The sequence below is a fragment of the Rhineura floridana genome, chromosome 5 (assembly GCF_030035675.1).
Source record: "Rhineura floridana isolate rRhiFlo1 chromosome 5, rRhiFlo1.hap2, whole genome shotgun sequence".
Classification (NCBI taxonomy): domain Eukaryota; kingdom Metazoa; phylum Chordata; class Lepidosauria; order Squamata; family Rhineuridae; genus Rhineura; species Rhineura floridana.
In genome coordinates, this window is record NC_084484.1 from 98,265,841 (window position 1) to 98,281,829 (window position 15,989).

Here is a 15,989-nt window from a genome sequence, read left to right on the forward strand (position 1 = left end):
AAATTTTTCAGTCTTGGTTGAAGGAAGACTTCTCCAAGCTGTTCGTCTCACTATTATAGTGGCTTGAAAATGCAGGCAACAACATTGGCCCATTAGGAAAAAAAGCCAAACAGAAACAATGTTATATCTTTATAAGGACCAAGTAAAAAATCACAAAGCAGTGAGCTTGCTTTTCAGTTACTGGAACAATTTCTCAGACTCAGTGTTGACAAAAAAGAAAATGAGGGAAGGGGAGCAGAGAAACAGATGTTCTTGGTTGAAGATGGGCTCCTCCAGATGACCTGTTTTATTTAGCATTCATCCTGGTTTACTTGCATAAAGCTGAGCGTTTCAATTAGCCACACCTGGAGGGGGAATGGGTTGGTCTGCCGATCAGCTGCAAAATCTCTTTGAAGCTGATTTTTTTTAAAAAAACACTCAAGGTGATCCCACCAGGTTTTCCAATAAATAGGGGTGAGGTTTGACTAGTGTCATGTGCTCTGGTTTTCGGAAGAGAGAGGTGGAGACACACTGGAACCAGCAGAACAGTGAGTGTGTTTCTACCCTATATCCAGTCTATTTGTATTAAGCATTTGTTCTGACTTGTTTACAGAGTAGTTGTATAACAATGAGCATTTATCCTTATTTGCTTGTGGGGTGTTTACATGTCTTCACATTTATCATTTATTCACTCACACTTTTTAATGCAATTCCCCATCACTCTCCAAACTACAAGAAGCCTGGGGTTTTTTTTATAGTGGATCTGTTGTACTAAGGCAGCCTTTCCCAACCAGTGTGCCTCCAGATGTTGTTGGACTACAACTCCCATCTTTCCTGACCATTGGCAATGCTGGCTGAGGCTGATGGGAGTTGTGGTCCAACAACATCTGGAGGCACACTGGTTGGGAAAGGCTGTACTAGGGTAACAGAGTGCAGAAATTAATTGCAGAAAACTAAATTTCCAGTATGCGCTTGAATCCCTTCTGCAAAATACTGACAGTCTGGAGGCACCCAACATGGTAGAAACCCCATGTGCATTGCATGCAGTTTTTAGATTATTCAGGAAGTTATTTTTAGCTCACCTGGTGCCCAGTGCAAAAGATTACAAGTTGCACCACATCAGTCTTTGTCCCTGTATGCTTTTGTGCACTCTCTGCTCTTTTGCATTAGGCACAAGCTACTTTAATTGGTCTGCAAAGAGTATTCTCAGTCACTATCTTGATGCTGTTTGGTGGTCACCACACTGCTGTTGGGAATGGTCACTGTGCTTATTTTGCATTTATGGTTTAACTGAATCGACACACAGTTGATATTTTTTGCATTTTATTGCCGTTCTGCCCCACGATTTCCCCCTCTACACCATGTGTGTGTGTCTATCTGTCAACTGAGGATGACATTTCATGTATCTTTCTTTCCTTCTGTTCTTCCCTCCCTTCCTTGGGGCTTACATGCAGGACTGTTGGGAAAATTGAGGGAGATAACCAGGAATCCTTCTCTCAATTTCTGTTTAGATGTGAGCAGGAGAGACAGTTCAGGATTTATAAAATCCATCTCCCCTTTTGAGGTGGGTTTTATGAGCCCCCAATATTTACCAGGATCTCTAAGAAGGGACTTGGGCAGAGCAACGCAAACTATAGGAAGCCAGTGTAATTTACCCCCATTCCAAACTTTGCTGATCCTAAATGAATGTGTAAGCAAAAATATGTATTCAAGCCTATGCATCAAATTATTCCATCTAGAAATAATTTATCATATGCAAAGCATGTGATACATTTCCTACATGGGTATCTCCCCTGCACTGTTTATATCCTACTTGTACGATGAATGCAATTTTCACCCTCCCCGTACTTTCTGATAAACAGATAAATAAATCTTTGACTGAATCTACATTCAACTCTGAAATAGAATTTTTCATCCATTTTAGAGTACCAAGAAAGCCTTTCTCTAACTCAGAGCAGAGAATAGCATGCATGGTAGTTGTCTGTCATCATGTACCACCAGCTAACTTGCTAATACTTAAAGTGTCCAAGCAAGGTCTGTGATTGGCAAAACCATTAGATAAGGACTAGAATCAGCATCTCCTTTTCACAGCCAAATTACTATGTGTGGCTTGAATGTTACATTTTGAATTGGGGTTTGAGGGATTATTTATCTTGCAAAGGCTAAAAAGTCGGATGTGGGATACATTCACTGATCATCTGAGCGAATCCCCAGTAATGCCTGACTATGCATATAACATTAAAAGACAGCAAGGATTGTGTGAATTCCCTGAACAGTGGACTCCTTATGGTGTTTTGACTTCTGAAGTGCAAGCGAACGGAAAGGCTTTGGACCTAACATAGAAGATGAAGGAGATGAGGCAATAGTGGTGCATGCTTCCAACTCAACATTTGAAGTGCGAACTCATGCAAAGGTATGGCGGAGAAATGTGGTTTGGTTCCCATTGTAATGCAAAACTAGTTTGCACTTGCAGTTTAAGAACGTACCTATAGCCAACATATATTTCTATCAAACTTTTAAAAGCAAGGAAATTGGGCAGCTATAGTGAATGCACCAGGGGAATAGGCGACCTGACCTCCTCTCTGATATTGTACTGCCCTACAAATTTGTCAAAATGCAAACACCATTTGGGTTGGTCTTTCACAGTCCAATCCACTTCCTGTGTAGCTTGGAAGAATTTGGTAATGTGCCTCTGAGCATATGGTGAGTGGTGGCAACACCTACCATCTCCAAAGATGGAGAATTACATTTTTGTATGTTTGTTGGTGTTCTTCTTACTTTGCTTCTTTCCTGTGTTATTACTGTTTCTACAGAGAATGAATGAATGAATGTTTATTTCGGTCCATGACCAGCAAGGTTCTACAGAGAATCTAAGCTAGACATTTAAATTTCTCTCATTATTCACCCTAGAAATCTGTGTCAAATTTATTTGTATTAATTTCAAATCCTTCTTATTGGTCAATGTAATATGATGGTGAAGACTACTATGGCCAGTAGACCTCTGTCAGGGGAACAGGAGTCTCCTCTTAGCACCCTTCACAAACTGTACTTCCCAGGATACTTAGGGGGAAGCCATGACTGTCTAAAGTGAAATAAAGGTCTGGTGTGGGTGTGGCCCCCTGATTAGCCAAGCCAAGCAGCTGTGAGTCTGGCTTTTAGAACACTGACAGTTGGTTCTTACTGAGCATGCCTGGCCTTATCACTGAGTTCAATGTTAAATTTCTTAAATTAATTAAAAGTCAGCCAGGCATTTTTTAAACTTTTAATTTGCAGAAGATGAAGGTCAGAGTATGGAGCAAGGTCAGTAATTGGTGAACTCTGTGAACATGGCTGGTTTTTAATTAATTTCAACAAATTATGAGAACACTGACAGAAAAAAGTCCAGAACGGATCTGGTTTCTCTCTCTCTCTCTTTTTACACTTTGAACTCTTGATTCTCTCTGACTGTTTTGTGTATTGCCATGATAACTTAAGCAAGCGTTTCTGAGTTCAGGACTATAAGTTGTGTACAGTTTTGTTTTGAAATGTGCTTGTGGGAAGCATCAGAATGGCATGGGGGGTATTTTCAATTTAACATTGGGGAATGCAAAAAAAATCCATGCTGACTATAGTATACAGCCATGCTTTTGGTTGTATAATACACAAACTGAAACTCAGCTATCCTTTGACATTCAGTCTTCTGAATTTTACAGTGCAGTAATGTATACAACAGTGTGTATATGAGAGGGAAATATGCATAAAAACATACATACTAATACAAATAACATACAAAATGCATTATGGGAAATTGCAAAAATATGTATATTAAGAAAAATGTGTACTTAAATACTGTTGAATTTTCATGAGGATTTTAAAATAATAACAGTAATTGCAAGCTGATGGAGAAATGTGGAGAATTGAATTTAAGATTGGAAAAATGAGAAACTTACAGAAACTGAAATCTTATCCCATGTGTGAGCTACATCTGTGGCAAAAACACCTGCAGCTTCAGGTACATCTCACATATTGCTCTTTGAAGGGGCAATGCACGAGTTCCCATTTTGGATCTTAAACTGTAGGAAGTTCCTCCGTTGGATATTACACTGGATGTGGAAAAAGATAAATTTGTGTGCATTTTGCTTCCTTTCCCATCACACACACACATCTCTGGGTCTATAGCATTCACAGCCACCTTTGGTTAAACTCCAGATTACAACTGCTGCTAATTGCTCCCATTTGATCCTTGCCTGCTTTGTTATAGGATGTTTTCTCTTTTACTGTATTAATCGCTTCTCTGTAGAAACTGTAACTTTTATTATGTATGACTTGTTGCCTTTTATGGCTTAACGCTTCACAATGTTTGTCGATAAGGCACTAACAATAAAGTAAGTTTCACTGTATATAAACGTCTGGAGACAGTTGATGAATACAGAACAATAGGGTCAATATGTTTTACAAGCAGAGGATTAGAAGGTTTGATCAAATGGCAGCTTTGACACATTATTAATTTACCATAGCAGGAGGAATTGTACTGCACAGGTGCATAAAAGTTAACATGGCTGGTTACTTGCTCATGAATCAGAAGTGAAGGGAGCCAAACAAATACCTTAAAAAAACCCAAAAACTTTCATTAATACAGCAGGTTAATTGACCTGTCCTTCAGTGTGCAGGGGTGCCAACAGGATTTTCTGGGCTCAGTACACTTTATGTGAATTGGGTCCTCCCATCTTGCAACAGAGGACAGAGATTTGCATTTATTTTGGGCTGTTTTGGGGTAATTTGCAAATTTGTATCCAGTTTTGTGGGTGGATTCAAGGGCCCAAAGGTAAGTCAGGGGCCACATACAAGTAGTAAGATGTCTTACAGACTGAGTGTTAACAGGAGAACCTTTTCCCATAGTTGTAATTGTAGCGCACTGCGTGTGTAGGTGAGACGTGGTATGAATCCAAGAGCCGTTTAGAACAGGAATAAGACAGGCCAGGCAAGTTTCATGCAAGAGTCTTTACTAGGCAAAGACATTAGAGACATCTTCCTCCATTGACAATTCTTCCCCCACACTCGAGTTCCTGCCAGTTCCCAGCTTATCACACTCTCAGCTAGCCACACTGACCTTGATTGTCTGGAACTCTGTTCTCACAGTTTAACCCTTCTGCTTCAGGTTTCTCTCTCTCTGCTAAAAACCTTATCTGTAAGTCTCACAACCTGCGTCACTGACCAACAGCCCCCACCTGAGACTTGCAGACTTCAAAACATCAAGTCACAATTATTACATTTCTACAACATTAACTTTTCATTACAAATACATTTCAGTACATGGATTCTTACAGTTTCTATTTACAGTTTCAGTTCAGTTCAGTTTCTCTTTATTCTTTATTTACACAAGTTTCACAGATTCATGTTTGCTTTTATTTGATGATACATTTACATTTCATTCTTCAACACAATACTTCCACATTAGACCCATTGTTTCTTTATCTATAGGCCCCTCTTTTTCCCATTCCTCTGGAATTTCATCTGTTTCATTATTCTGTTGTGTAATATTAAATGCAAATCTCTGAGGAGGTTGACCTTTCGTTTTTCTCTCTGATCTCCTGACATTATCTATTTCCATTTCTTCCTCACTTTCAACTTTAGTTGGACCAGCACTCGTACTTGGCATTTCTGTATCATGTGTTGTTATGTCTTCACCTCTCAGTCTTTTAACAGTACGCTTGCCACCATATATTAAATCTGTTAAAGCAGCTTTTAATGGAATTTGCTGCCTGAAAGGAACATCTGCAGCTTCCTGTTTGTTTTCACTCTCTAAGATCACTGTTTGGCTGTGTCTCCAAGGTTTATCTATCACCTTTATGTTTCTGCTTAACACTACTTGTTGTTTCTCAGGTAACCAAACTCTGTAATATGAATTCTGAAATCCCAAAATGCGTCCTGCTTGAGCTTTTGAGTGTTTTGCAACATGTACCCAGCATTTTGCCCCAAAACATTCTATGTGTGTCACCCTGGGTTTTCTTCCAGTCAGTTTCTCATAGGGAGACATGCCTATTGTTCTGTGCATTAGGCGGTTCTGAATATAAACAGTGTACAGTATACATTCACCCCAATAAGTGTTATTCATATCAGCATCTTCTAGCATTGCTCTCAATGAATCCTGCAATGACCGGTTCCTCCTCTCTGCCGTTCCGTTGGAGGATGGGCTGAAGTGAGCAGTGAGACTATGAATTATTCCCTTCTTTTCCAAATATGTTTGAAATGAATTACTGGTAAATTCGCCTCCTCTATCTGATCGGATATTTTTGATAATAGCCCCATGTTGTGTCTCTGTTTTCTGTATGAATGTCTTTAATTTCTCTTCTGCATCACTTTTCTTTTTCAATAAGAACACATGTGTAAATCTGGAAAAATCATCCACAATCACTAAATAAAACCTTGCTCCACCTTTTCAGCACTGAAAAGGACCAGCTAAATCCACATGTATAAGCTGATAGGGGTCTGAAGTCGTGCTTTCACAGCTCTTATTTACTGGATTCACAGTCATTTTTGTTTTATAACATACCTCACACTCATCCACATGCTCACAGTGTGTTAACTTCAAATCTTGACTATATTTTGGGGTGTTTTGTATCTTTTGAAAATGTCCGTGTGCTAATTTTCTGTGCCATTCATGGACACAATTCTCATGTTTCTCTTTATTTACTGCTATCCAAGCACACATGTCTTTATCAATCTTGCATTCAACTATAAACATTTTGTTCTGTAATTTCCCTTGCATGCATATTTCACCATCTTTTCTCACAAAACATCTATCCCCTTCAAATGTAACTTTACAACCTATTTGAGCCAATTTTCTCACTGATAGAATGTTATATTTTAAACCAGAAATCAATAATACATCTGTTAAAATTCCCAAATTACCCATCTTCAGCATTCCTCTTGCTGTCGCGTTCTGAGTCGATCCGTCAGCCAGATAAAGCTTCTCCTGCGTCGGCTTTGAAGTGTAAAATAAACTAGAGTCTGTGATTAGGCAATTAGACGCTCCACTGTCAAGAAGCCACTTAGAGTTAATCAGTTTATTGCTCTCTTTAGAAACAAAGTTCACGCTTGCCCTCTGACTTTCAAAGTCTCTGTAATTCGTCTTCTTTAAACAATGTCTCTGTATATGCTCACGTGACCCGCAAAAATAACATGTTTTAGTCTCTTCTCTGCTTCTTTGATTCCGTTGTACAGACACAGTCCCAGCCTCTTTTAAGTCCATTTTCTTGTTTTCTTGTCTCCTACACCACTCTTGTTGAAGTTTCTGTTCCACAAAGTCCAAAGATAGAGTCCCGTCTGGTTGACTTTCAAGACCAGCAACCAGCACGTCCCATTTTTGATCAAATGAAGATAACAGGAGATAAACCATCTGCAAGTCATTATGATGTACGCCTCGATCTTGCAGCTCTGCATTTAATCTACGAAATTCAGCCAAATGCTCTTCCATAGTCACATCATCAGTAAAACGCATCTGATAAAGCTTCCGTGCCAAACACAGCCTGCTTCCCGCAGTTTGCTGTACATGTGCAGCTCTTAACTTTTCCCACATCTGATTAGCAGTCGGCTCATTACTCACCAGCAACAGTTGTGAATCTGATAGCCCCAGACTAATAAAAGCCTTCGCTTTCTCGTCTTTCTTCAGCCACGCTGCTGAAGGAGCTGCCGGAGGGGGGTTTTCCACGACATCATTCAAATCCTCTTTAATCAGAACAGCCCTCATTCTCCACTTCCAGCTGGAGTAATTTACAGCATTCAGTCTCTCCATCGGCATCCCAGATAATAGATTTACTGCCATGTTGCTCACTCTTACTTGCCTCTCACTTGCGCTTTGTTTCTCTCTGCAACAACGCCACTTCACCAGCTCTCGAACCCACTACAACACCTCTTAATCTGGGCCCATAACCCCTGTAGCGCACTGCGTGTGCAGGTGAGACGTGGTATGAATCCAAGAGCCGTTTAGAACAGGAATAAGACAGGCCAGGCAAGTTTCATGTAAGAGTCTTTACTAGGCAAAGACATTAGAGACATCTTCCTCCATTGACAATTCTTCCCCCACACTCGAGTTCCTGCCAGTTCCCAGCTTATCACACTCTCAGCTAGCCACACTGACCTTGATTGTCTGGAACTCTGTTCTCACAGTTTAACCCTTCTGCTTCAGGTTTCTCTCTCTCTGCTAAAAACCTTATCTGTAAGTCTCACAACCTGCGTCACTGACCAACAGTAATAGCATGCTAGAAAAGGCTTGACCTGTTGAATTTATGCATGCCACATAGCTGTTAATAGTACAAAAGCCCTGCTCATCCCCCAATGCTAACCCTAATGCATCCAAAGAACTCAAGTTTCAAGTGGGGAGGACAGCCTGGCTGGGAGTCCAGAGTCTGTGAGTTCAAATCCCTGCTTGTATCTCCTGGGTGTCAAGGGCCAGCTAAAGATCACCCCACAGTGAGTGGCTCAGGGGTTACATGCCCTGCCACCTGTGCAACCGTAGGCAAGCTGCATAGTCCCAAGGAGCCCAGTTGCCCCCCAGCTGGCAGTTGCGGACAAGGAAGGGGTGGGCTTGTGCAGCTGTGGCAAGCTGAGCAGGCCCTAGCCAGCTGGGGAGGACTAGCCTCAGAGGGAGGCAATGGTAAACCCCCTCTGAATACCGCTTACCTTGAAAACCAGGATCGACTTGAAGGCAGTTCACTTCCATTTTTTATGCTGCTGTAGGTGTTTTAACATTTAGGCTGGCAACGCTGCATTCAGCACGAGACCAGGAGCTCATCCAAACTATACTAAAATTCAAAGTTTTCCTTACTTGATTTTGCTACTGGTAATCCAAGCCTCATTGCTTTGCAGTTTCTTTGTACAAACTTTTTCCTCTTCCATATTTGTAAGAGTGCCGGGTTTTTTTTGTCTCCCTCCCATCCCAGCACAAAGCTGACCATGACACACATTGGCAAAAATTGGGGGGGGGGAGAGGAGAGAAGCCAGGAGGAGTCCAATTCACCACATTTAAAACTTTGCTGCTGCTGCACCCTATCTCTTTTTTATTTATTTTTCCAGCCTCTGATCTTTGAACTGTTCACCCTGAGGTTTTGGGGCACAGAATCTACTACCCTCTAACCTTGTTATGTTGCTGATTGGCTCAGAGCAGAAGAGTGAGGTAGCCAACAGGAATCCAACAGAAACAAGAGATGTGGAAAGAGGTGAAGTTAGAACCACCCACATACAAAAATGAGAGGCAAAGCAACTGGCCTCCCTCCTTAGCAACTGTAGTTGCTGTTTCCTTTTTGGCATATACCTGGTATGAGAAATTCTGGATTAAGTGAGGGGAAAGTGGGGGAAGGCAGTGATTGGTAAAGATCATCATATGGACCACAGAGATGTGCGCGCATCCCTGCCATGAACCAAGATGGTGGCAGAGGCTTCAGCTCCTTAGGGAAACCTCAGCCGCCATCTTTGTTAAGGGTACCGCTGCGTGTGCAACCGCAGAACAAGGTAGGCTAAGCAAGGGAATGGTGGAGCTCCGAAGCTCTCGCCGGGCAATCTGCAGCAGCGATTCTGCCGTGAATTGTGGAAGGGGAGTGCTGGGGCCTGGGTCAGGCTTGTGCCCAAGGGCCCCAGCATGTCTGGGGCTGGCCCTGATTTTTATATAGTATATTTGTTATTAAATGTATATCCCACCCTACCTCCCAAAGTATTATTATTATTTACAAAATTTATATGTCGCTTGTTACCTGAAAGGTCTCCAAGTGACCTTACAAACATAAACATGTATACATTATACCATGGGGGGGGAGAGAAAGGGAAAAAAAATCATATGAAACTAACATTTTCAATAGATAGGGTGAAACCATCTTAGACAAAATGTAGCTGGTGAGGGTTAGCAACAGTGTCTGCAGAAATATTTTGGGGGAGCGGAGGTCTATGAATTACTACAGGTCACTGGCAACCCACCCTCCCACCATTATTTTTAGAATTCAAGGGAGGGCAAATGTTCCTCTTGGCCCTCCTTCCCTGCAGACACCCTTGGAAGTTAGGGCTCATGAGAGGTGTATTCCAGACAAAATTGTGTTGCCTAACACAGGGTCTTTGGCCTACTAGTCAAGTCTTGCAGTGATCACTGCAGTTCTGGTCCTATGCTGAATCCTTCTTAAATTAATCTTTAAATTGTATATGGAAATGTGAAACCCTAAACTACAAAATGGGTGTGAGGATTATGAGAATCCTGCAATAAGGAGCTAGTTTTCCCTCTTTACAGAGAAAAGAATCCATGTACAGGAAGTCCGAATAAATGAATTTACTTTCAAGCAACCCTAATGTGTGCAGTCCCCCACTAAATGCTCACTACAAGTGTACAATTAAATTTTTTTTTTTTCAATAATTTTTATTCAGATTTTCATAAAACATACAAGACAAAATCATAAAACATTCAAAGACAAAAAACAAAATCAAAAATAGTTAAACAAAAAGAAAAAAAAGAAAAGAAGAAAAAAAAAAAAACAAAAATAAAAAATAAAGAGTAAAATATTGACTTCCCATTTGTCAAAGATCAAATCAGTTATAAGTCTATAATATATAGCAATCCTGTCTCTTAAGTCATATTATAAAATCACTTTCCTCCAGTAGTTATCTTACTTAATCATCAAATCTCATAAACATTACTTTATTCTTTCCACAAAAAGTCAAAGAGAGGTTTCAATTCTTTAAGAAATATATCTATCAATTTTTTTTTCCAGATAAGCATATCGATTAATCCATCTCATTACTAATTATGATAATCTTATTGTCATAACCATAGTCAAAATAAACATTTCAATTAATCCATCACATCAGAATCTGTTAGGTTCAGTAATTTCAATAGCCATTGTTCTATTATCTCTATTAGTTCCATTTTCCATCTTCCATCTTCAGTAGTCTTGTTAAGTCCAGTAATTTCAATATCCAATCTTCCATTATCAGTATTCCATAATAATCTTGCTGTCAAAGCCATAGTCATATAATAAGAGTCTGATGGGAATTACCTCTATCCCAAATATTTTCTTGCCATCCATTCTGAATAAGTTGCTGAAATACTGCTGTAAAATCATATCTCTGTTCTTTTTTTCAAAATACACTGGGTCATCTCTTAAAAGTTTTTCCATTGTCACATGGCTGCAGTTAATTCCATAGATTTTCTCTATATTGGGCTCCATCACATCATTCCAGTCCAGAAGATAATCCATGCCATTGATAATTTTATCTCTAGAATCTTCATTAATTTCTTCAGAGATAACATTAAGTTCCAAACAATAGATTTTATTTCTAAAGTCCATAGACTCCAAATCTTGTTCCTGTTCCACGTTTGGTCCAATCTCCGGGATCTCCTCTCTCACAGGGACCCCTATTCCAGTCTCCAGGGTCTCCTCTCTCACAGGGACCCCTATTCCAATCTCCGGGGTCTCCTCTCTCACAGGGACCCCTTCCAGGGTCACCTCTCTCACAGGGACCCTTATATCTTTAATCTCCTGCTTCATTTTACTCAATTCAATTTTCGTTATCTCAATCTCATTCATTATTCTCTGAAACATAGTTATTTCCAGATTCTCAGCCACTTTCTTAATTGCCATTTTAAAAGAAAAATATAGGAAAACCACTTCTTATTTCAGCAACAATTGGGTTAATACTCCAAACTTGGTGACATCACAGTATAAACAGAGCAGACAGCCTTATCTCTCCAATAGTTAAGTAAACAAAATGCAGTTCCCAGGATCGAAGCAATTAATGGCAATCGTCAAGAAACAGATTCGTCAAAATAAAATAGACCAAAAAGAGAGTAGTCTCAAAACAGTATAATATTTTTCAAAATAAAAATCTGGAATAGAAATCCCTCTTCTGTGTGTATCTTTAGAATGCAAATCCAGGACAGCTTTTTGCAACAAAAACAGAGATAAGCTATTAATTAGTGCGTAGCAGAGAGAAGTTACGGCTCCCCAGTGAGATGTCAAAAACCGATCAATCTGGCAAATCTCTTTTAAACAGCAACAATTTAAGTCAAGTAAAAGAAAAATATAGAAAGAAGGGTGCTTGCCTGTTAGTGCGTTCTCTCTTAGAAGATAAGATGAACTTTCGCTTTAACAGATAGAGCTTGCTGTTAAAAATCCGTCCCACCTTCGTCGGCTGGACCTCGTCCCATAAATTAATGAGATCTGGTCGTCCCAACAAAAATAGGCTTTGAGGTTAATCTCTTCGTTTCTCCCTACCCGGGAGAAGTTTAATCAGTCAAAAAAAAAAGAAAAAACTGACTGATATATCTGAATAAGCTTCTTTTGAGGCAGGAGCCCGTCTCAAAAGCAGGCACAGGCTAAGTCACCCTTCCCGGAAGTCCAAGTGTACAATTAAATTATACGTTCATGAAGACTAGCACAGGGTGAGGAGACTCAAAAGATTAATCCCTCTAAATCAGGCTTTTTCTAATTTAGTGAACAGGAAATACAATTAAGGGAAATAACATATTAAATACACCTACACAGATATCAAAGCATCTCTTGAGTGCATTAAAGCTTGTGTCCATATAAGGAGAAGACTTTTTTTCCTTAATAAAATCAAATTAGAAAACTGAACTCATTCATACCCTGGAGAAAAAATTACACCTCAAAACATATTGAGCAGAATATTGTAGGAAGCTGAAAGGAAATCATAAATTTATTTAAACTTTGTTATAATGCTCTGAGGTTATGATTTTAGACAGTGATTCATATGCTAGAAGAGGTTTTTGGCAAAAAAGAGACTGCTTTGCATTATATTTACTTGCATTTACTGTGGAAAAATAAAGTGCCAGTGCTTTTCTGCATTTGTAAGACAAAGCAACTATCTTTGTTCCAACAATATTTGCCACCCTGGGCTCCTACTGGGAGGAAGGGCGGGATATAAACCAAATAATAAATAAATATTGGTATTCCACATGGACACTGTTCTCACTACTAGGAAGGAGCGGTTCTTAGATCTCCCCACTCCATGGGATGGTTTATACGGCTCCTTCTTCCATTGTGAAAAAGTTCTTTCCTTCCTGTTCATTTCCTCAACTTTTCCTGGCTTTTAAAAAGAGCCCCCCCTTCTTTCAAGGTACTGTTATGGGTTTGGGGTTGAGATGGATAATTCCTATGAGTCCCCTTCCAGCCTCTGATTTGGAATCCTGTGCCTGGGGGTGAGAAACCTGCTCTGCTGGTCAGATGAGTTTCTTTTGTTAATCTAATGGAGTGGCCAGGTGGGTTAATGGGTCCATCAGGTGACCATCAACTGGTGAATGGGCCAGGAAGATCCTTTTGTCATTGAAATGCTTCAGGAGAGCTGCCGCCCCCCTCCTGGGGTGGCAGAGAGGCTTGTGTTTTTAGTGGTGTCTGAGAAAGGCTGGGGACTGGAGGCAGGCAGAGAGGCTGGCTCTCTGCACCATGGCTTTGGGGTGCCTCCTGTAACTCTGATGGAAAAGCTAGATGTTGGACTGCTGATGCCTTGAATCCCTCCATCTTAAGCTGAGGTTGGAATGTGTATAAATAAATACACCATATTTCATGAAGATTTCATCAGGGGACTGGAAACAAAGCCCTAAGAGGAGACACTGAAAGAACTGGGCATGTTTAGCCTGGACAAGAGGAGGGGAGATATGATAGCACTGTTCAAGTACATGAAAGGTTGTCACACAGAAGAGGGCCGGGATCTCTTCTCGATCATCCCAGACTGCAGGACACAAAATAATGGGCTCAAGTTGCAAGAAGCCAGATTTCGATTGAACATCAGGAAAAAGAGCCATATGACAATGGAACCAATTACCTAGAGAGGTAGTGGGTTCTCTGACACTGGAGGCATTCAAGAGGCAGCTGGATAGCCATCTGTCAGAAATGCTTTGATTTGGATTCCTGCATTGAGCAGGGGGTTGGACTTGATGGCCTTACAGGCCCTTTCCAACTCTACTATCTGTGAAAGACACCACAGTCTCCGCTGACCTTCTTCCCAAGGAAACCAAACCCTGGGTGAGTGCAGTGACCCCTGGAAATCTCACTGCTCGGAGATTGGGGTGGCACGCAACAGTACTTTCAGAACAACTTGGAGGGGCAATATTTTATTTGATAAAAATAAAGTGATGCTTTTTCTGGGTTGCATGTCTTGCAGTAGCAGCCGGCGAGGTGTTGCATACCTGGCTTCCCACACTAGGGTTACTGCTAGTTACTGATAGGGGGAGGGTGGAGGCAGCAGGGAGGTAGGTGCGGTGGGGGAGCCGTGGGGGAGCCAATCCTATGTTCCTACCGCTGTTCCCACACCATGCCAAACCATAGATAAATTGTAATGTATTTTTTTCTTATTTCTGCACTTCTCGCCCTTCCCAATCTTCCCACCAGGAGCACTAGCCCAAACTGCTATTTGTTCTGATAAACCTGATTTGGTTGTTGAAACGCTTAGTGGGCTCCAGTGGCAAAGAATGTTAACCCCCTTTTTGTGACCCACTGTGCCTGCCACCTTATCTCCTTCTGTCCGGGTAGGACAAACTTTTCTACAATGTTTGATTGGTTTCTTTTGATGTACCTGTACAAGATGTGAAAAACCTTTGAAAACTCAATACAAAAGTTAATTTTTTTAAAGTGTTACTAACGGCAAGTTCCTTAATCCTCCTGTAGACTGTGCAAACATGCCTGTAGTGTGCAGAAGATCAATGCACATTGCCAATCAGGTTTTCTCTCCTGATGCAAATAACAGGCACAAAGTCCAATTCTGATTGGGCATATAGCACAGGTGCAAGGTTATAATCTCCCTTTCCCCATGCCATTATTCTTTGCAGATTGGAGCCCCCCTGCAGCTGCTGTTTACTTTTAAAAAAAAACAATTCACAGAAAATATAATTGCACAAGCAACATTACATCTACTTTGGACCATATTGCACAAGATGGCACAAGACTGAATGAAAACAAAGCAAAGAAAGCAGCTATAGCTAAGTAGTTGAGCAGAGGTTCCCAAGCTGTGGGAGGACCACCAGGGGCCTGTGAGCATCATTCAAATGGTCCATGGTGTGTGTCTGGATTTGTGGTTGAAGTCAGGAAACACCACATCCATCACATTAAATATACATATTGATTTTTAATTGTATTTTTATAACTTCTTTTATTTTTAGGTTGTATTTTATTGCTGTCAATTTTTCTTATATACAATACATTAGAAATTAAAGAAGTTACAAAAATAAAATTAAAAATTGTACAGCATCTAGCACTGTCCATTATAACTGCTACAACAGGCACAAAATCATGTGGTCTGCAAAGACCACAAGCCATTTTCAAGTGGTCCGGGGGGGGGAAGCTTGGGAGCAACTGTGGTAGAAAATATAAAACAGAGATGGGGAACCTAGTGCCCTGCAGATATTCTGTACTACAACTCCCATCATCCTTGACCATTGGTCATGGTAGGAAGGCTGATGGGCGTTTGAGTCCAACAACATATGGATGATACCAGTTTTCCTTCTCCTTGTATAAATCCTTGCATGTATAAGGTCTCAGATTAACTCCCTGACATTTCTAGCCTGGGAAAGTTCTCTGAGCTGGGGAAAGGAGGACTGGGGAAGATGACTCTACCAAAGGCCTGAAGAGCTATTGTCCTTCAGAATAGACAACACCAGGCTAGACGGACCAATGGTCTGACTCAGCATAAGACAGCTTCATATGTTGACACTCAGTATCAATTTGCAACACAATAAATAGTTCCACATAGTTTTGGGGCTGCTCAGAGGATATACACACCCAGTAAAAGGTGCAAATACCACCCCCCCCTCATGAATAGATGGCATGTGCATTTGATTTCACAGTTCTCATGTGCAGTACTTGCATACCTTAGAGAGACAGAAATGTTTACTGAAGGCTGGCTCAGAATTATCCAAAATTGCAGGAGACCATTATAGCCAATACTAAATTATCACTCACATTGTATTGTGCTTTAACTAACAGGAGAGTAATATCAAACCCTCAGTGATCTGAGTCTCCTGATAGTCCACATTCACC

At 40.7% G+C, this 15,989-nt stretch overlaps 1 long non-coding RNA gene across 1 annotated transcript in view; it reads left to right on the forward strand.

Moving 5' to 3' along the window:
* Positions 1-486: 486 nt before the first annotated feature.
* LOC133385881 (uncharacterized) overlaps positions 487-15,989 on the forward strand; it is a 29,063-nt gene continuing 13,560 nt past the window's right edge. The window contains exons 1-2 of the long non-coding RNA XR_009762994.1: positions 487-527; positions 2,256-2,392. This is a non-coding gene — a long non-coding RNA (uncharacterized LOC133385881). The remainder of the gene's footprint in view (positions 528-2,255; positions 2,393-15,989) is intronic.